General features: G+C 43.8%; 1 protein-coding gene across 1 annotated transcript in view; it reads right to left on the reverse strand.

Annotated features, from left to right (window-relative positions):
- Positions 1-15,958, reverse strand: part of gjc2 (gap junction protein gamma 2) — a 191,929-nt gene extending 175,971 nt beyond the window's left edge. Inside the window, exon 1 of the mRNA XM_048563395.2 lies at positions 15,628-15,958. The gene's annotated coding sequence lies outside the window, so the exon portion shown is untranslated. The remainder of the gene's footprint in view (positions 1-15,627) is intronic.
- Positions 15,959-22,862: the final 6,904 nt, after the last annotated feature.

The following is a 22,862-nucleotide window of genomic DNA, read 5'->3' on the forward strand; positions in this document are numbered from 1 at the left end:
TCTGATACTGCCTGGCCTGCAGTGTTCATCAATAATAGTACCAGGATGTAGGGCATATATCCAAACAATTTTAATTACCAAAATTCAGTTCACATTCTGTCAGAATTACTCACATTTATGCCTGAATGAAATTTGCAGATAAGACTCGAATGCCAGAACACCAGTGCAAGTAACTCTCCTTGATAAGAACTGAATTCATTGAATTAAGTCAAGCAATGACATGCCCTAACTGGGATTTACACTTTCATAGGATTCAACTTCATTCACAATTATTCCAATAATGCCAAGTATTTATTTAGCTAATTTAACATAAAATGTTCCCAGATGTTAAAATTATCCCATGCCTGTCTACTACATCACCTGAGCAAAATCCAGGTTTGTGCTGACGCGTGGCTAGTAACATTCACGTCACATATGAGCCAAATAATCACCACTGCCCATTATAAAACCGTTTGCTCTGATTTCCAAGGGCATCAATCACAGAGTCAGCATGGATTCACGAAGGGGAAATTGTGCTTGGCTAATCTTCTGGAATTTTTTGAGGATGTAACTATGAAGGTTGACAAGGGAGAACCAGTGGATGTAGTGTACCTGGACTTTCAGAAAGACTTTGATAAGTCCCACATAGGAGATTGTTGAGCAAAATTAGGGCACATGGTACTGGGGTCAAAATACCGACTTGGATTGAAAATTGGCTGGCTGACAGGAAGGAAAGCAAAGAGCAGTGATAAATGGGTCCCTTTCAGAATGGCAGGCGGTGACCAGTGGGGTACCGCAAGGTTCGGTGCTGGGACCACAGCTGTTTACAATATACATTAATGATATAGATGAAGGCATTAAAAGTAATATTAGCAAATTTGCTGATGACACAAAGCTGGGTGGCAGTGTGAAATGCGAGGAGGATGTTATGGGAATACAGGGTGACTTGGACAGGCTAGGTGAGTGGACGGATGCATGGCAGATGCAGTTAAATGTGGACAAATGTGAGGTTATCCACTTTGGTGGCAAGAACGGGAAGACAGATTACTATCTCAATGGAGTCAAGTTCGGTAAAGGGGAAGCACAACGAGATCTAGGTGTTCTTGTCCACCAGTCAATGAAAGCAAGCATGCAGGTACAGCAGGCAGTGAAGAAAGCTAATGGCATGCTGGCCTCCATAACAAGAAGAATTGAGTATAGGAGGAAAGAGGTCCTTCTGCAGCTGTACAGGGCCCTGGTGAGACCACACCTGGAGTACTGAGTGCAGTTTTGGTCTCCAAATTTGAGCAAGGACATTCTTGCTATTGAGGGAGTGCAGCGTAGGTTCACGAGGTCAATTCCTGGAATGGCAAGACCATCATATGTTGAAAGATTGGAGCGACTGGGCTTGTATGCACTTGAGTTTAGAAGGATGAGAGGGGATCTGATTGAGACGTATAAGATTATTAAGGGATTGGACACTCTGGAGGCAGGAAGCATGTCTCCACTGCTAGATGAATCCAGAACCAGAGGACACAGTTTAAAAAGGGTAGGCCATTTAGAACAGAGTTGAGGAAAAACTTCTTCACCCAGAGCGTGGTGGAAATATGGAATGCTCTGCCCCAGAAGGCAATGGAGGCCAAGTCGCTGGATACTTCCAAGAAAGAGATGGATAGAGCTCTTAAAGATAGTGGAATCAAGGGTTATGGGGATAAGGCAGGAACAGGATACTGACAGTGGATGATCAGCCACGATCATAATGAATGGTGGGGGTGCTGGCTCGAAGGGCCGAACGGCCTACTCCTGCACCTACTGTCTATTATCTATTGTCTATGATTATGATAAACATTAGAATTTTACTTCTTTTGATAGGCAGGAGAAAGATGTAATAGTGCCTCTCAATCATTTGTTTGTGTAAGATTTCCACAGGCTAATGTAATTTCAGGTCAAACTACAGAACTGCAAAAGTATGAACATAAAACAAAGAGCAAGAATAGAGAACTTGGTCCTTTGAGTTTACTCCACCTTTCACTAAGATCATAACTGATCTGATTTTAACCTCTTTTTTTAAATTTCTGCATCACCCCGCCCTCTCCCAGCAGCCTTTCATCCCAATGGTAATCAAAGTATCTACCTTTGCCTTAAAAATATTTTAAAATTCTGCAACCTCTGCCTTTTCAGTGAAGAGTTGAAAAGACTCAACCCTGAGAGATAATTATTTTCATTGTCTGCCTTAAATGTGTGGCTCCTCATCTTTAAACTATGTCCTCTTGTTCTAGATTCTCCCCCAAGAGGAAACTTCCTTTCCACATCCTTACCCATCTGGTAAAGTCCCTTCAGAATCGAACACATTTCAAATGAATTCATTTGTCTCTTCTCAAGTCCAGAAGATATAGACCAAGCTTATCTAGCCTTTCCTGATGATGTAATTCATTCATTCCAGGTATTAGGCTAGTAAACCTCTGAACTGGCTGGTAGACAGATGCTAGTAAACTTCTGAACTTCTTGCAACACATTAAACACCTTTCCCTACATACAGTGACTAGTATTGTACACAGTACTTGAGATGGATTCTTACTAACGGCCTAAGCTAATTTCTCTTGTATTTGATTCCCCTCTCAATAAAACATAGCATTCTATGATCGTTCATGCTTCAGGACACCCACGTCTCTCTGCATCTTTGTACCAGTGATCATAATTCTATCAACTTTAAAACAGTTATGGTAAGGGATAGGCCTTACATAAAAGATAAAGTTCTAAATTGGAGTAAGGCCAATTTTTGACAGTATGAAACAAGACTTTCAGAAGTTGATTGGTGTAGACTGTTCACAGGTAAAGGGACAACTGGCAAGTGGCAAGTTTTCAAAAATGAAAAAATAAGAGTTCACAGGCAGTATGTTCCTGTTAAGAGTGAAGGGTAAAGCTGACAAGGAGTGGGGAACAATGATGAATAGAGATATTGAAATACTGGTCAAAAATAAGGAGGTATGTGGCAAGTACAGACAACTTTGATCAAGTGTATCTCTTAAACAGAATAAAAGGAAGAGGGTCATTCTTAAGAGAGAATTCAGAAATGCAAAAAGGGGATGCAATAGCCTTGGCAGAAAAGGTTAATGATAATCCAAAGAGGTTCTACAAGTACAATAAGGGAAAAAAAGCAATTTGTACTGCCATGGGCGAGGTGCAGAAGGCTGGAGGTTAACTAATGAGTCCCGACCCAAAACTTCAACTTTCCTCCTCCTCTGACGCTTCCTGGCCTGCTGAGTTCCTCCAGTTCCACACTGTGTTGTCTCTGAAGGGTGACTAATGTTTGCTTTTATTTAAGAAAGGCTGTAATGGAGAAGCCTTGGAGCCATAGACCAGTAAACCTGACAGTGGTGTTGGGGGGGATTCTGAGAGATAGGATTTACATGCATTTGATGAAGCAAGGACTTATTTTAGGGATAATCAGCATGGTTTTGTGCATGGGAAATCATGTCGCTCAAACATATTTTTTGAGGACATTTTTAAGAACCAAAATGATTGATGAGGGCAGAGCGGTATATGATGTCTATGTGAACTTCAGTTAAGCCTTCAAAAATGGTTCCACATGGTAGGCTGATTAGTAAAGTTAGATCACATGAAATTCAGGGACAGCTTGCCAATTGGCTACAAAATGGCTTGACAGTAGGAGACAAAGGGTGGTGATGGAGGGTCATCTTTCCTGACTGGGTGCCTGTGACCGGCAGTGTTGTGTAGGGATCAGTGCTGGATCCATTGTTGTTTGTCATTTATGTATACAATTTGGGTGAGAGGTTAAGAGCCATGGTTAGTACGTTTGTGGATGACACCAAAGTTGGTGGTATAGTTGAGAGCGAAGAAGGTTACATAAGATTACAAAAAGTACTTTGATCAATCAGGCCAATGGGCTGAAGAGTGATAGATGGAGTTTAATTGGGATAAATGCAAGGTATTACATTTTAGCAAAAATGAATATGGGCAAGACTTATAAGTTAATGGTAGGACATTGGATAGCGTTCTCGAATAGAGACACCCAGGGGTTCAGGTACATAGTTCCTTCAAAGTGGTGTCACAGGTAGACAGTGGTTAAAAAGGCATTTAGTGCACTTGCCTTCATTGCTCAGACCATCCAGTATAGGATTTGGCATGTTACATTGAAATTGCACAGGATGTCGGTGAGGCCACTTCTGGAGTGCAGTGTGCAGTTTTGGTCGCCCTGCCACAGGAAGGATATTATTAAATTGGAGAGGGTGCTGAAAAGATTTACCAGGATGTTGCAGGGACTGGAGGGGTGGAGTTAAAGTGAGAGACTGCTTAGGCTGGGACTTTTTTCTACTGGAGCGGAGGAGGTTGAGGGGTGACATTATAGAGGTTTAGCAAATCACGAGGAGCACAGATAAGGTGAATAGCAAAAGGTCTTTTCCTTAGGGTAGGGGAGTTCAAAACTAGGGGACATATTTTTTAAAGTGACGGGGGCCTGAGGGTCAACTTTTTGCACACGGGTGGTTCGTATGCGGAATGTACTGCCAGAGGAAATGGTAAATGCAGGTACAGTTACAACATGTGGATAGGTACATGAATAGGAAAGGCTGAGAGGGATATGGGCCAGACTGGACTAGTTTACTTTGGGAAACTTGGTTGGCATGGACAAGTTAGACTAAAAGTCTGTTTCCCTGCTGTATGACTCTATGACCATAACTCTAACTCTATCTCAGAGTTAGAATGGTGAGTGGTTGCAGATATGCTTTTAATTCTGTCAAAATGGACAATTTCATATTTTCCCATGTTATAATCCATTTGTCAGAACCTTGCACACTCACTTAGAATCATAGAATCCCCAAGTGTGGAAACAGGTCATTCAGCCCAATGGGTCCACACCGACCCTTTGAAGAGTATTCCACCCAGACACATCTCCCTACCCTATTCCTGTAAACCTGCATTTCTCATTGCTAACGCACCTACACAGCCCTGAACACTATCTTCAATTTAGTATGGCAATCTACTTGACCTGCACATCTTTGGACTATCGGAGGAAATGGGAGCACACAGCAGAAACCCACACAGACATAGGGAGTACATGCAAACTCCACACGGACAGTTGCCTAACGGTGGAATCAAACTCAAGTCCCTGGCCCATGAGGCAGCAGTGCTAACCACTAAGCCACCGTGCCGCCTATCTATATCCCTTCGTAGGCTTATGTCTTCTTCACAACTCACTTTCCTATCTATCTTTTGCATCATTCGCAAATTTGACTACGACATCTTCAGTCCTTTCATCCTAATCATTTGAACAAATTGTAATGACTTGAGGGTTCAGCACTGATCCCTCATGATATCCTGCCCTGAAAAGGATCTATTTATTACCTACCCTTTGCTTCCTGTTAATCAGCCAATCTCCTATCCGTGCGAATATATTATCCCCAACATCTTGATCTTATGTTTTCCCCAGTACCTTTAATGTGGCACTTTATCAAATGCCTCCTGATAATCTAAGTACTATATATCCACTGATTCTCCTTTAACTACAGTCCTGCCGCATCCAGTCGTGCCTGACGGAGGATAATTAAACACATCAATGCACAGGTGATTACGAGGATCCACAAGTATCCCCATCCTCAAGGATGGAATAGCCCAGTACATTAGAGCAAAAGATTAGGTTCAAGTATTCGTGGAAACTTCAGCTAAAAGAACTGAGTGCATGATCCATCTTAACCTCCTCCATGGTCTCCAGCTTCACAGATATTGACAGTCAGCCAGTTCAATTCACTCCACATGATATCATGAAATTGTTGGAGGCACTGAACACTGCAAAGGCTGTGGGCCCTGACAATATTACGGCTCTACCAGTATGCCCCTCCCCAAGTTCTTCCAGTGTAGTTACAACACTGGCATCTGCTGGCAAATTGCCCAGATATGTCCTGCACACAAAAACGGACAAATCTGACCCGGTCCCATCAGTTTACCCTTGATCGTAAGTAAAATGATGAGAAGTGTCATCAGTGCTATCATGTGGTATGTGCGCAGCAATAGCCTGCTCACTGATGCCCATATTGGGTTCTGCCAGGGCCACTCAGCTTGTGACCTCATTACAGGCTTGTCTCAAAGATGGACAAAACAGCAAAATTGCAGAGGTGATGTGAGAGTGACAGCCCTTGACATCAAGGCTGCATTTGACCACACGTAGCATCAAGGAGCCCTAGTAAAACCGGGATCAATGGGCATTGGGGGTAACCTCTCCACTGGATGAAGTCATACCCAGAAAACAGGAAAACGGTTGTGGTTGTTAGAGGTCAGCCGTCTCAGGTCATCAGAAATAGGCCCGAAACATCAGCTATCCTGCTCCTAAGATGCTGCTTGGCCTACTGTGTTTATCCAGCTCCACACTTTGTTGAAGATCTCACTAGCTACTTTTGGTTAAGACCCTAGGATGAAATCTATCTGAAACACAGGTCTTGTCAACTCAGTTCCAACAATGTACTCTGCAGCATTCCCTGGTAAATGTAATTTTCTTGAGTTCCTCCCTCCAATTGCTGATTTACAGCCATTTTGGGAATATACTTGCATCTTCTCTAGTGAAGACAAACGCAAAACATCTAATCAATTTGCCTGCTATCTCCTTATCTTCCATTATTAATTCCCCAGATGCTCCCTTTCTTTTATTTTGTTCATTTGTGGGACATGGGCATTACTGGCTGGCCAGCAGTTACTGCCCGTCCCTAGCTGCCCTTGAGGTGGCAATTCTTGAACTGTTCTCGTCCACCTGCTGCCAGTTGACCTACAATGCCATTAGGGAGGGAATTCCTTCACTGTTGCTGGGTCAAAATGCTGGAACGGGGATTTAGTTCCAAGTCAGGATGGTGGTGATGCTCCCATGCATCTGCTCCCCATTATCCTTCTCAGTGGAAGAGGTCGTGGGTTTGGAAGCTGCTGTCTGAAGATCCTCAGTGATTTTCTGCTACCATCTACAAGATGCACTGCAGTAGTGTGTACTGAGTGGTGGTGGTGGAGGGAATGAATGCTTGTGGATGTAGTGCTATTGAGGCTGCACCCATCCAGGCAAGTGAGGAGTATCCCATCACACTCCTGACTTGTGCCTTGTAGATGTGGACATGCTTTGAGGAGTCAGGTGGTGAGTTACTCACTGCACTATTCCTAGCTTCTGACCTGCTGCTGTAGCTACTATGTTTACGTGGGGAGTCCAGTTGATCATCTGTTCAATGGTAACCCCCAGGATATCGATAGTTGGAGTTTCAGTGATGGTAATGCTATTGAATATCAAGGGGTGGTGGCTAGATTATCTCTTGATCACGATGGCCATAGCCTGGCATTTGTGTGGCGCAAATGTTCCTTGCCACTTGTCAGCTCAAACCTGGATATTGTTCAGATCTTGTTGCATTTGAACATGGACTGCTTCAGTATCTGAGGAGTCAAGAGTGATGCAGAATGTTGTGCAATCATCTGCTAAAATCCCCACTTCTGACTTTATGATGGAGTGAAGGTCATTGAGAAAGCAGCTGAAGATGGTTGAGCCAAGGATTCTACCCCCAGGAACTCCTGCAGAGACTTCCTGCAGCTGAGATGACTGACCTCCAATAACCACAACCATCTTCCTATGTGTTAGATCTGACTCCAACCACTAGAGAGTTTGCCCCTAATACCATTGATTCCAGCTTTGCAAGGGCTCAGACATTCATAGAATCCCTACAGTGTAGAAGCAGGCCATTCGGCCCAACAATTTCACACTGACCTTCAGAGCATCCCACCCAGACCCATCCTCTAATCTACACATCCATGAACACTATGGGAAATTTAACATAGCCAATCCACCTAGCCTGCACATCTCTGGACTGTGGGAGGAAACCTACACAGGCATGGGGAGAATGTGCAAACTCCACAGAGACAGTCACCCGAGAATAGAATTGAACCCGGGTTCCTGGCGCTGTGAGGCTGCAATGCTAACCACTGAGCCACCATGCTGCCCACTGTGGCTCCTTGATACGAGACCCAGTCAAATGCAGCCTTGATGTAAATGAGTTTTACTCTCACCTTACCACTTACTTTCATAATATTTTTCTTTTGAAATAGCTGAAGAAATTTTTCTTATCCATTTTTATAACTTTGGCTAACCTTGTCTTCTACTCTAATTTTTCCCTCATTATCATTTTGTGATTGTTTGCTGTTCCTAATACTGTGTCCAACCCTGCCCTGGCATCTATCATTGCACCATTATGTGCATTTTCTTTGACTTTTTTTAAGTTAACCACAGGCAGCAGATCAACTCCTTGGAATTTTTTTTTAATTTAAAGGACTGTATCTATTTTGCATTTTCTGGATTATTTTCTTAAATGTTTGCCAATGTACCTCTACTGACCTCTCCCTTAATCTAAACTGCCAATTCACATTTGCTAGCTCTACTTTCAAACCCTCACTTTAACTCAAAATAATCTCGGACCCACAATTTACATATAATTTAAGGGAGAACATCAATCCTTTTGACCTCCATGAGACTCAAAAAGAAAAGTAAACGTTATAGCCTGGCAAGAGATAGTAGGAACTGCAGATGCTTAAGAATCTGAGACAACAAGCCCACCTCTTCCTCCATTACATTGATGAGTGTATCGGCACCACCTCGTGCTCCCACAAGGAGCTCAAATAGTTCATCCACTTCACCAACACCTTCCACCGCAACCTTAAGTTCACCTGGACCATCTCTAATACTACCCTCTCCTTCCTGGGCCTCTCAGTCTCCATCTCCAGAAACCAATATCCATTTCAAGCCCACCACCTCCCACAGCTACCTAGAATACACCACCTCCCACACACTTTCCTGCAGAAAAGCCCCATTCCCAATTCCTCCACCTCCGCAGCATCTGCTCCCAGGATGAGGCATTCCATTCCCATACATCTCGGATGTCCTCGTTTTTCAAGGACCACAACACTCCCCCCTCCCACCCCGCAGTGGTCGAGAACGCCCTCGACTGTATCTCCTGCACTTCCCACAACTCAAACTTCACACCCCATTCCTGCAAAGAAAAACCAAAACAGAATTCCCCTCCTCCTCACATGCCACCCCACCAATCTCCGGATCCAACGCATCATCCTCCGACACTTCCGCCATCTGCAATTTGACCCCAAAGACATTTTTCCCTCCCCAACCTTTCTGCCTTCCAGAGGGACCACTCTCTCCGTGACTCCCTTGTCCACTACACACTCCACTCCAGCTCCACCCCACCCGGCACTTTTCCCTGCAGCCGCAGGAAGTGCTACACCTGCCCCTACACCTCCCGCACCCCACCTCACCCCCATCTCAGGCCACAAGAAAACTTTCCACATCAATCAGATGTTCACCTGCACATCTACCAATGTGGTATACTGCATCCGCTGTTCCCGTTGTGGCCTCCTCTAAATTGGGGAAACCAAGCAGAGGCTTCGGGACCGCTTTGCAGAACTAGGAATACGGCAAAAAGGAAGGATAGCTTAAGACATCTGAGGATTTCCAATCTCTCTAATAATAAGAAAGTTAGCATTAAGGCACTTCATCTAAATGCTCATAGTATTTGCAACAAAGTAGATGAATTAACAGCACAAATCCTCTTGAATGATTATGACGTGGTAGGCATCACAGAGACATGGTTGCAAGGAGTTCAGGACTGACAGCTAAACATCCAAGGATTCACAACATATCGAAAAGACAGAGAGGTGGGCAGAGGGGGTGGGGTTGCCTTGTTAGTTAAGAATGGAATTAAATCTATAGCACTGAATGACAGAGGGTCAGAAGATGTGGAGTCTGTGTGGGTGGAATTGAGGAACCACAAAGGCAAAAAAACTAATGGGAGTCATGTACAGACCTCCTAACAGTGATCAGGACCAGGGATGCAAGATGCACCGGGAAGTAGATAGGGCATGTCAGAAAGGCAAGGTCACGGTGATCATGGGGAACTTCAATATGCAGGTGGACTGGATGAATAATGTTGCTGGTGAATCCAAAGAAAGGGAATGGAATGTTTGCAGCATGGCTTTTTGGAACAGCTTGTGATGGAGCCCACAAGGGAGCATACTATTCTGGATTTAGTGCTACGTAATGAGCTAGACTTTATAAAAGACCTTAAAGTAAGGGAACACTTAGGAGGCAGCAATCATTATATATGGCAGAGTTCAGTCTGCAGTTTGAAAGAGAGAAGGCACAATCGGATGTAATGGTATTACAGTTAATAAAGGTAATCACAGGGGCATGGGAGAGGAATTGACAAAAATCAACTGGAAGCAGAGCCAGGGTTTACAAGGTTGAAGCAGGGTTGGAATATAAAAGCAGCGACGTGCTTCTGAGACTTTATAAGGCTCTGGTTAGGCCCCATTTGGAATACTATGGAATACGGTGCCTCACAGGAGGCTGCTGAGCAAGGGGAAGACTGTACAGCAACAATGGCAGGAGTTTCTGGGTGTAATTGAGGGCACAGTACAGAGGTTCATCCGAAAGAAAAGGAAGATTATCTGGGGTGGGATTAGACAGCCATGGCTGACAAAGGAAGTCAGGAAATATATCAAAGAAAAAGAGACACCTATAAAGTGGCCAAGAGCACTGGGAAATCAGAAGATTGGGAAGGCTACAAAAACAAACAGAGGATAACAAAAACAGCAATAGGGAAAGAGAGGATCAAATATGAAGGTAGGCTAGCTAGTAATATTAGAAATGATAGTAAAAGCTTCTTTCAGTACATAAGAAACAAACGAGATGCAAAAGTAGATATGGGGCTGCTCCAAATTGATGCTGGAAGGCTCAAGATGAGAGATAAGGAAATAGCTGAAGAACTTAATAAGTACTTTGCATCTGTGAAGAAGTACTTCACAGTGGAAGACATGAGTAGTATGCCAACAATTAGGGAGAGTCAGGGAGCAGAGTTGAGTATGGTAGGCATTACAAAAGAGAAAGTGCTAGAAAAGCTAAAAGGTCTAAAAATTGATAAATCTCCTGGCCCCGATGGGCAACATCCTATAGTTCTGAGGGAGGTGACTGAGGAAATAGCAGAGGCTTTGGTTGTGATCTTTCAAAAGTCACTGGAGTCTGGGAAAGTCCCAGATGATTGGAAAAAAAAAAAAAATCGCTGTTCTAACCCCCTTCTTTAAGAAGGGATCAAGGCAAAAGATGGAAAATTGTAGGCCGATTAGCCTAACCTCAGTAGTTGGTAAAATTCTAGAATCCATTGTCAAGGATGAGATTTCTAAATTCTTGTAAGTGCAGAGTCAGATTAGAACAAGTCAGCATGGATTTAGTAAGGGGAGGTCGTGCCTGACAAACCTGTTAGAATTCTTCGAAGAGGCAACAAGTATGTTTTCCCAGGGCAGAAATGGCTAGCACGAGGGGTCATAGTTTTAAGCTGGTTGGTGGAAAGTATAGAGGGGATGTCAGAGGCAGGTTCTTTATGCAGAGAGTTGTGAGAGCATGGAATGCGTTGCCAGCAGCAGTTGTGGAAGCAAGGTCATTGGGGTAATTTAAGAGACTGCTGGACATGTATATGGTCACAGAATTTTGAGGGTGCATAGATGAGGATCAATGGTCGGCACAACATTGTGGGCTGAAGGGCCTGTTCTGTGCTGTACTGTTCTATGTTCTATGTTCTATGTTAGACCTGGGAAACCCAGTAGATGTTAACTATCTAGACTTGCATAAGGCCTTTGATACGGTGCCTCACAGGAGGCTGCTGAGCAAGGCGAGGGCCCATGGTGTTCGAGGTGAGCTACTGGCTTGGATTGAGGATTGGCTGTCTGACAGAAGGCAGAGAGTTGGGTTAAAAGGCTCTTTTTCCAAATGGCAACTGGTGGCGCGTGGTGTCCCACAGGGTTCAGTGTTGGGGCCGCAGCTGTTCACTTTATATATTAATGATCTGGATGAAGGGACTGGGGGCATTCTAGCGAAGTTTGCCGATGATTCGAAGATAGGTGGACAGGCAGTTAGTACTGAAGAGGTGGGGAAGCTGCAGAAAGATTTAGACAGTTTAGGAGAGTGGTCCAGGAAATGGCTGATGAAATTCAATGTGAGTAAATGTGAGGTTTTGCACTTTGGAAAAAAGAATACAGGCATGGACTATTTTCTAAATGGTGAGAAAATTGGTAAAGCAGAAGTACAAAGGGTTCTGGGAGTGTTGGTCCAGGATTCTCTAAAAATTAACTTGCAGGTAGAATCCGTGATTGAGAAAGCAAATGTAATGTTGCCGTTTATCTCAAGCGGGTTAGAATATAAAAGCAGCGACATGCTTCTGAGACTTTGTAAGGCTCTGGTTAGGCCCCATTTGGAATACTATGTCCAATTTTGGGCCCCACACCTCAGGAAGGACGTACTGGCGCTGCAGCATGTCCAGCGGAGATTCACACGGATGATCCCTGGAATGGTAGGTTTAACGTATGATGATTGGATAAGAATCCTGGGAATGTAGTCATTAAGGTTTACAAGGTTGAGGGGAGATCTAATAGAAACTTAGAAGATAATGAATGGCTTAGAAGGGGTGGACACTAGGAAGTTGTTTCCGTTAGGCGGGGAGCCTTAAAATTAGAGGGGATAAATTTAAAATGGAAATGAGACGACATTTCTTCAGCCAGAGAGTGGTGGGCTTATGGAATTCATTGCCACGGAGTGCAGTGGAGGCCAGGACGTTAGATGCCATCAAGGCAGAGATCGACAAATTCTTGATCTCACAAGGAATCAAGGGCTACGGGGAGGGTGCAGGGAAGTGGAGTTGTAATGCCCATCAGCCATGATTTAAATGGCAGAGTGGACTTGATGGGCCGAATGGCCTTACTTCCACTCCTGTGTCTTATGGTCTTATGGTCTTAACACCTAGGCTCAGTTCGCACTAGACAACTGCACCTCCCAGTCGCAAGCCATTTCAACTCCCCTCCCAGTCCTCAGACGACATGACCATCTTCAGGATCCTGCAGCGCCACATTGATGCTACCCGAAGTTCGCAGGAACAGCAACTCATATTCCGCTTGGGAACCCTGCAGCCCAATGGTATCAATGTGGACTTCACAAGCTTCAAAATCTCCCCTCCCCCTGCCACATCCCAAAACGAGCCCAGTCCGTCCCCGCCTCCCTAACCTGTCCTTCCTCCCACCTCAAGCTCCACCCCCATCTCCTACCTACTAACCTCATCCTGTCCCCTTGATCTGTCCGTCCGTCCTGGGCTGATCTATCCCCTCCTTAACTCCCCACCTACACTCACATTTACTGGCTCCATCCCCACCTCTTTGACTGGACTGTCTCCTCTCCACCTATCTTCTCCTCTATCCATCTTCTATCCGCCTCCCCCCCCCATTTATTTCAGAACTCCCTCCCCACTCTCCCTCCCCCATTTCTGAAGAAGGGTTTAAGCCCGAAACGTCAGCCTTCCTGCTCCTCTGATGCTGCTTGGCCTGTTGTGTTCATTCAGCTGTATACCTTGTTATAACCTGGCAAGTCAGGTTTCACTCTAGGATCTGATTTGCCTCGTATTACCAACGTTGATCATAACACATATTCACAAAAAAAAGTAATCAATGTTAGTGGAGGAGGAAAAAAAAGTTAACGTTTCTGGTCCGGTGACCCTTCCTCAGAACAGTTCTGAGGAGGGGTCACCGGACCCGAAACGTTAACTCTTTTTTTCCTCCTCCACAGATGCTGCCAGACCTGCTGAGTTTTTCCAGCAACTTTGTTTTTGTTCCCGATTTACAGCATCCGCAGTTCTTTCGGTTTCTTAATCAAAGATAGTGCCAGGGTGCATGGCATATTCCCAAACAATTTGAGCAAAGTTCAGTTCACATTTTGCCATGATAACTCGCATTTATAACTGAATGAGGTTTGCAGACAAGGCGTGAATGCCAAAACACTGGTGAAAATAACTCCCTTTATCATCATGGTTGCTGCTACCCAGGTCCGCTTTCACTTTAGGATTAATCATTAATCTTATCCCATTGTTCAAAATGGTTTTTCACACTACAGGGAAGGTTAACTACTCAGAGACATTTGTCTAGGCTACGTGTCAGCACTATCATTTAGTAATGTTCAATCTAGAGGGCTGTCTAAGCTCTTCACCACATAAACATGTATTTTTGTTTGATATCGCTTATGTCCACCTTATTAATGTGCAATATGTTGTATTAAGCATTTACTCAAAATATCATAAATTCTTACACAAAACACACACCAGCTTTTCTTAGCAGATGGCTGTGCTCCAGACACACACTCAGCAAGATAATATATTTCATTATCAGACAGAATGGGGACTGCAGATGCTGGAGAATCCAAGATAACAAAGTGTGAAGCTGGATGAACACAGCAGGCCAAGCAGCATCTCAGGAGCACAAAAGCTGATGTTTCGAGCCTGGACCCTTCATCAGAGAGGGTTCTGAAGCCAGCATACCATAACAAACAAGGAATGACTTTAAGGAATGACCTTATTTTAAGCCTGATGATATCAAACATTAGCTACCACCAGAGAATTCTACATTAACCAAGCAGAATTATTGATAATACCAAACAAAAAATAATCAATTGCCTTGTTTGTTTGGGGAAAGATTTTCAAGTTCATTATTTGAATTACAAAAGTTAGCACTGCCTTTGAAAGGTCTGAAAAAGCATACCTGTGTCCAACATGGAATCAAGTTCACAACAAAATTCTGTTGCCTTTTATCTTAACAGCACCAGATCACAGTTTTGCAAAAAGTTAGAAAAAGAATTTATGGATCAACGTTTTGATGGTAAACAATTTCACATTATTTTTTAAAGAGGATCATGACAGCTTCATTAAAGCTCAGTACTATGGCCCCCATTAGAGTACCATTTAAAGTATTATTCTAGGAATCCCTTGCAGGAGCTACTCTGTGATCCCTCTGAGGAACTATCCTACAGGTTCCCTTTAAGAAGTGTTCTACAAACCTGCTTTAAAAACCTATGGGTAAATTTAGTGACATATTCCACAGGTCCCTTTTAGGGAGTGCTTCATGTTCTATTTAACAAGTCATTCTACAGGTTCCTTTGATGGAGAGTCCCATAGGTGCCTTTTAAAAAAAAAGCTAAAGCACCAATTAGTGACATATTCCACTGGTGCCCTTTAAAAGTGATTTGGGAGATTTGGTCCATTTTGGGAGATATTCCAAAGGTCCCTTGTAAAGAGTATTTCACACTCCGTTTAATGAAACCCTTGGAGGTAACAATTATACAGGTACCTTTTAAAAGGAGCGTCCCATAGGTGTTCTTACAAAAAAAACTACTGGTCCATTTAGGGAGATATTTCACGGGTCCCTATAAGGAATACTTCGTGGTGTATTTAGGTACTTGGCTCCTTCAGGAGCCATCCATTGAGAGTTTTTTTGTCTCTGATCAAGGCATTATCACACACCTCTAGAACAGGGGTATCCTGGCTCGGAGGTAGGGATGCTACCACTGTGCCACAAGATCCCGCGAAACAATCCAAACGGTCCCTTTAAGGAGCTGTGCCACAATCCCTCAAAAGAACTACCCCTCGGGGTCCCTTTAAGGAAGACATACCCCGGCTTTAAAACACACTCTTGAGGTCATCGTTCGGTCGTTATTAATATACTAAAAGCGGAGGGAGAGAGAGAAAAAATATTTTTAAAAAATAAGCGGCTGGAAAGTCCACACGATGAGTCATTTTGTTTGTAGGATACTTCACTCACTTTGGTTTTAATGTCTTCACCCCCCGGTTTTTCTCAGTGGTGCTTCACGCACCGGTTCTCCATCCTCTCGCCATCTGCCTCCAACTTTTCCATTTCCATCATCAGCGGTAAATAAATCTCCAACCGTCCCGGTCACTCCCACATAAATTACTTCACATTGTCCCCGAGGAAATGGGGAGAACTTCCCCCTCCACAACAACCCTTCAGTCGGGGACTGGGGTCTTCACACGCGTTTACTTCGAGCCACATTTATGGACATATATATATATATATTTTTAAAAAGTAGAGTAAAGGCCGCAGTGAATACTTTCACCAACTGCCATCCAACTTCTGACAGGAATATTCCAACCGAAAGGCGGGCTTCGAGCGCGCGAGGGGAGGGGCCCCCGCTGCCCACCCCCCACGACATGGGGACCGGCTCTGCCCCGCCCCCATCCTCACTGCCCTCATCCTCATCCCCGCTGCCCCACCCAGCCCTCTTTCCCATCCTCACTGCCCCATCCCAGCCCTTGCCCCACCCAGCCATCTGCGCACGCAGCCCTCTGCCCCTCACAACCTTCTGCCCCACCCCACTGCCCTTTGACACACTAAGCCCTCTGCCCCATCCCAATGCAGTCTGCCCCACCCAGTCCTCTGACTAACCACCACTGCCCCTCCCTCACTGCCCCACCCAGTCTATGCCCTGATCCCAAAGCCCCTTGCCCTCCTACCCTCTGCCCCTCTCCAACTGCCCTTTGCTGCTTCTGCCCATCCCACACTGCCCTCTTCCCCCTACAGCCATCTGGCCTGCCATGCCCTGCCTCCTGCCTCACAGCCCACTGTGCTTATCCTCCCAGCCATCTATCCCAACCCTACAACCTCCAGCCCTCTTCCCTACCCCCTCTGCTTCCTCCCCCCAACTGCCCTGTGCCCTGGCACTGTGCTCATCCCCCACTGCCCTGCACTACTCCTGCTGACCTGTCCCTCTCCCATGCCCTCTACCTCACCCCTGCTGATCTTTTAAATGGGCCAGCATTTATTGCCCTGGAGAAGATGATGTTGAACTGCCTTCTTAAACCATTGCAGTCCGTCTACTGTGGGTTGACCCACAATGCCATTAGGGAGGGAATTCTAGGATTATGACCCAGTGACGGTGAAGGAACGGCATTATATTTCCAAGTCAGGATGGTGAGTGGCTTGGAGGGAACTTGAAGGTGGTGGTGTTCCCATGTATCTGCTGCCCTTGTCCGTTTAGATGGGAGTGGTCATGGGATTGAAAGGTGTTGTCCGAGCATCTTTGGTAAATTTCTGCAGTGTATCTTAGATAGTACACACTGCTGCTACTGAGTGTTTGTTCTGGAGGGAGTAGATGCTTGTGTATGTTGTGCCAATCAAGCGGGTTGCTTTGTCCTGGATGGTGTCAAGCTTCTAGAGTGTTGTTGGCGCTGCATTCATCCAGGCAACTGGGGAGTATTCTACCACTGTCCTGACTTGTGCCTTGTTGATAGTGAACTGGCTTTGAGGAGTCAGGAGGTGAGTTTCTTGCAGCAGCATTCCTAGCTTCTGACCTGCTCTTGTAGCCATTGTGTTTATGTGGTGAGTCCAGTTGAGTTTCTGATCCACCACTTACATCCATTACTTCCTGTGGAAGTTCAAACCACTCTGTGTAACAAAATTGCCATGTGTCTTTTTTAAGTCGTCTACTCTCACCTTAAAAATGTGTCCCCTGGATGTGAAATCCCCTACTCTCGAGAAAGGACACCTACCATTCACCTTATCTGTACCACTCATGATTTTTAAACCTCAAGTTCACCCCTCAACCTCCTACGCTCCGATGAAAAACAATCTCAGCCTATCCAGCCTTTCTGCATAACTTCAATCCTCCATTCCCAGCAACATCCTGGTAAATCTCTTCTGAACCCTTTCCAGATTAATAATATCCTTCTTAAAACAGAGGAGGATACGGTATAGTGGTATTATCACAGGACTGTTAATCCAGAGACCCACCTTACGTTCTGGGGACCCAGGTTCAAATCCTGCTATGGTGGATGGTAGAATTTGAACTCAATAAAAATATCTGGAATTAACAAATTAAGAGGGCAACCAGAAAGATCACTTCCTTGGGCTTTCCTTGGCTTTGGTTCTTCTCCAGGGTCAGAGAGTGGCTGATGTTGAGGGTAATGGGAATATGCGAATGCTGCTAGGGAATGCAATATGGCTCCACCAGCCTCAGGGTCACTACCACTACCGGTGGCATTGCCTGGGCCAGGCGACCTGGCCCTTGGGATTACTCCTACATTTGCAACTCAATTGATCTGATGTGGTAGGGTTCTGGGCCCACAGGAAGCCTATCTACTGTCAACTGAACCTAGATCCTGACAGCTTTATTGTCAGCTTCAGAGTCTTTCCTATATTCAGCATATCTATGAGTTTTAGTATCTTCGATGTCTAAGATCCAGGAAAATTCAACACCCTCAGTCCCAAAGTTGCTGCATTTGACAGACAGCTTTCTGAGGGCTAGGTTCAGTTGCATGGAAAATTAGAAAATCAAGAGTAAAGGAGAAGGTAGGATTGCAGGTTAGCGACAGCTGTAGTTGTTACCAGAAAACAAAAGGAAGGGACAGAATGTACTAATGTCGTATTGTACCAAGGAACCATAAAAGTATAGGGAAATTTGATAAGTGAACAAACTCAAAGGCTTTGTATCTCGAAGCACTAAGCATTCAGAATAAGGTAGACAAATTGATGGCACAAATCAAGATAAGTGAATATGATCTCATAGCAATTACAGAAACATGGTTACAATGAGATAAAAATTGGGAACTTAACGTTGAGGGATATTTGACCTTTCAGAGAGCCAGGAGAGATGGAAAAGATGATGGGGTCCTTTCTCACAAGCCTGAATGAATAACAGCAGCTGATACAATGATTAAACCCAAGCTAATAAAGTGTGAAGCTGGATGAACACAGCAGGCCAAGCAGCATCTCAGGAGCACAAAAGCTGACGTTTCGGGCCTCGACCCTTCATCAATGTGCTCCTGAGATGCTGCTTGGCCTGCTGTGTTCATCCAGCTTCACACTTTATTATCTTGGATTCTCCAGCATCTGCAGTTCCCATTATCTCTTAAAGCCAAGCTGTTTGCTTTATATTGCACCCCATACTAGTCATCTAACCAACTGAGCTGACCAACCCATCCGCTCCCCCAGGAAGAATGAGGAGAAACAGTATAAAATAAAAGATACAGTTTTAAAAGGGTTGCAGGAACAAATAAGCCTGGACCATATGAAACACAGATTACTGGAGGTAACAGATGAATAGACCTTATTAATAGCAGCATAGAGTACAAAAGCAAGGATGTTATGGTAAATCTTTATATAAGATTGTTTTGGCGTCTAAAGTATGGTGTCTAGTTATAAGCACAGTACTTTAGAAAGGATGTGAAGGCCTTTAAAAGAGATTTACAAGAATAATTAAAGGAGTGAGAGACTTACGTTGATAGAATGGAAAAACAAGGATCCTCTACTTAGAGCAGAGATTCAAGAGAGGCGCTTAAAATCATGAGGGATGTGGACAAAGTACATATGAAGAAAACATTCCTATCGACAAAAGGTTCAAGAAACAGAAGACACCAATATGAGGTGAACTAATTATGGAATAAGGAAAACTTTTCTTATGAGGTGAGTGGTTAAGATTTGCAAGGCACTGCTTGAGATTGTGGCAAAATCGTCTTGGTTTTCAAAAGGGAATTGGATATACACCTGAACAATGTTCAGGGCTAAGGGGGACAATCAGGTGAAGACTGGCTAAGTTTTTCTAGCAACGAGTCAGCACGGCTCAATGGACTGAATGGCTTGTGCGCTGTAATTATTTTATGGTTCGAAGTAAAGAAAAGTAAACCTAAGGAAATCAACCCTGAAGTCAGTAGGATATTTGGTGCCCCGCGTGCTGGGAAAAAAAATTCTGCAAAATCCATATTTTACCATCATATCAGGATTTGTAAGCTGTATGGAAATGAAACATGTTGTCTGCAAATGATGGACAAATCAACAGCATCAATATCATCAGCATAACAATACATCCAAACTCTCAAAAAAAATAACTGTAGTATTAATATCAATAAATCATTACTGTTCAAACACAACAATTCAGGGTAGCTCACTGATCAGCAGATGTCTATATACACATTGGGTATGTGCACAGAAGCTCATCTTGGGATCAAATATGACATCAAGGTTATCAGTGAAACTAATGAAGTCCTTCTAAGGTTTGGTCACTGTTGTAGTGTTGGAAGTATGAAACCAATTTGCACACAACAAGGTCCCACAAACAGTAATGGGACAATGTCCATTATGTTTTCTTAGGTTTAAATGTTGGCCACAGTATTATATATTAATCTTTGCTCTTCATTCAAGTAGTACCATGGGAATTTCTGTATCCATATGAAAGGCCAAGCTCAGTTTTAAACATAAAAACATAGAAAGTATGAACAGGTGTGAACCATTCACTACTTTAAGCCTGCTCTGTCTTTCAATACAAACATGGCTGGTCATATTACTCAGTACCCTAATTCTGCCTTCACCCCATTACTTTTTGATCCTTTTAGCCCTAAGACCTATATGTACCTCCTTATAAACTTTCAATGTTTTGCCTTCGATGCTTTCTGTGGCAGAGAATTCCACAAACTCACCACACTCTAAGCGAAGGAGTTTGCCCTTATCATTCTCTTTATTCAAGAAATTTTTCCTCATCATTCTCTCAGTGAAAAGCATTCTTCATTGTTTTAACAGTGTGTCTGAATGATATGTACAATGCTGTGTTGCCTAACTATCATGTAGGAGTGTCAGCCTTACATTTTTAAATTCAAAACCCTGAGGTGAAGTTTGCAACCACAATGTTTTGACCCAGAGGTAAAATGTTAGTCACTGTGCAAGTCCCAGTTCCCTTTAAGCATAAGTGATGAATGAAGGACTGATAGTTCAATCTGAGGTTAGAAGACATCAAACTGACTGACTGAAGACTGTCTGCATGTTCTTCTTATAAACCATTCATCCCTCACAGCTGCATATTTGGGTTCAATCCAGCTTTTTCATTTCCTTTCTATGCAAATATTTGATACTAATATAATCTTTTATGTTGTACAGTTCGCAGCCAGACACTTGTTATTAATTGTGACCCAACATCACATGTTTGTTCCAAGCCTGGTACTGAAGCACTACCCTATGAATGCTTGTGCAATATAGTTGAAACAAAGGCCTTTGTCTCTAAACACCACTGCTTTAAGCCTTTCATTTCCTTTCCTGTCATCGTCCACTCACTTTCAATACACACAGTCTTGAACAAAAGGCACAAGTCACTCGATGACTCAGAAGGTAAGCACATCACTATGCTGGAAATGAGCCACTGAATCTGGAGGATAGCAGGCTGAGTCTGCACTGAGAAAATCTGATTATTTTCAACATTGGAAGCGGTACAGTGACCCCAATAATCCCTTTTTTTAGGGAAAGAAGAGGCAGTCAATCAATGAAGACTCAACAGTAAACTATCTAAAGGGATTAATATAGTCATGAAAGGAAACATTTCCGTAGCTTTGGAAATATGATGAAAATTGCAACAATTGGATTGCTATTAAATAGGTCATAAAAGACACTGACCAGACACACCATGGTAAATTCAGAAGAAATATCTTCACCCAAAAAGTGGTGAGAATGCAGAAGTCATTACAACAGGAAGTGGCTGAAGCAAATAGTATTGATGAGTTTAAGGAGAAACAAGAGAACCATAAAAGAAAGCAGGTATTATGGTGAAGATCGAAGGAGGCTTGAATGCAACATAAATTGCATGCACACTTTGGGCTGAAAGGCCTGTTTCCGTGCCATACATCCTGTGTAACAAAACATAACAATGTCACCAGAGTCCCAAACTCTCATTAGAGAGAGACAGCTGGTAGTGAGTTTAACCTGAGGGCCAATACACTTCAGGTGAGGGGTGAGGTTGAGAAGCTCGGATTTTCATGGTGACTTCAGCTAGTGCAGAGATTGAACCCACACTGTTGGCGTCATTCTGCCACCCAGCCAACTGAGCTAACTGCCCTATGTAACGCAGGCATTCTGAATGAATTGGTTTTCTCATGTGCTGTGATGTTCAGTGATTCTGTTCTTGCTTTTCACAATAGATTGTTTTTGGGATCTGGCTAATGCTTGCTGCTGACACTTTTCCCTGCTTTCCAATTTCGCTGCTTTAAAAAGAGCAATCCCACTCACCCTAGTCTCTCCATATGTTGCAATCCTGTATCCCTGTTACATTCCAGTAAATCTCCTTTGCATTCCCTGCAAGACCTTGACATTGTTGCTCAACTATGGTGACTAGAATCGAACACGTACAGCATACCCAGTAACTTTTATTAAGCTTTAATACACCTTCCTCTGCATTTGTTCTATACCTATAGCCACGAATCTCTGATCCCTTTTAACATCTTTCCCAACTTAATCCACCACCTTCAAAAATGTGTTCATGAGTACCCACCTCTTTTTTTATTTTCTGCATTCCCTTTAGAATTATAAACGTGGAATGCTCTGCCTGCAACTGCAGCAGATCTGCCAACTTTAAGGGCATTTAAATGGTCATTGGATAAACAGATGGATGATAATGGAATAGTGTGGGTTAGATGGGCTTCAGGTTGGTTGCACAGGTTGGTGCAACATCGAGGGCCGAAGGGCCTGTACTGCGCTGTAATGTTCGATGTTCTAGTTTGCTTCTCCTCATTCTTTCAACCAAGAGGAATCACTTTCCCCTACTTTTCATAAAATTTCATTTGCCGTCACGATTGCCGATTCTTCCAAACTATCTATGATCTCCAGAAATCTCTTAGCACCTCCTCACTTTACTACATTTCTGAGTTTTGTTTATTTTAAATTAGCTTGGACAAGGCAGTCATGAATAATGTGAAAACATTAGGGGTGGCATAATGGCTCATTGGTTAGCACTACTGCCTCAAAACGCTAGGGGACTGGATTGCCTGTTTGGAGTTCGTACATTTTCCCCGCATCCACGTGAGTTTGCTCTGGGTGCTCTGGTTTCTTCCCACAGCCCAAAGATGTGCAGGTAACATAGAACATAGAACATTACAGCACAGTACAGGCCCTTCGGCCCTCGATGTTGTGCTGACCTGTCATACCGATCTCAAGCCCATCTAACCACACGATTCCATGTACACCCATATGCTCGTCCAATGACGACTTAAATGTACCTAAAGTTG

The sequence above is a fragment of the Stegostoma tigrinum genome, chromosome 2 (genome assembly GCF_030684315.1).
Source record: "Stegostoma tigrinum isolate sSteTig4 chromosome 2, sSteTig4.hap1, whole genome shotgun sequence".
NCBI lineage: Eukaryota > Metazoa > Chordata > Chondrichthyes > Orectolobiformes > Stegostomatidae > Stegostoma > Stegostoma tigrinum.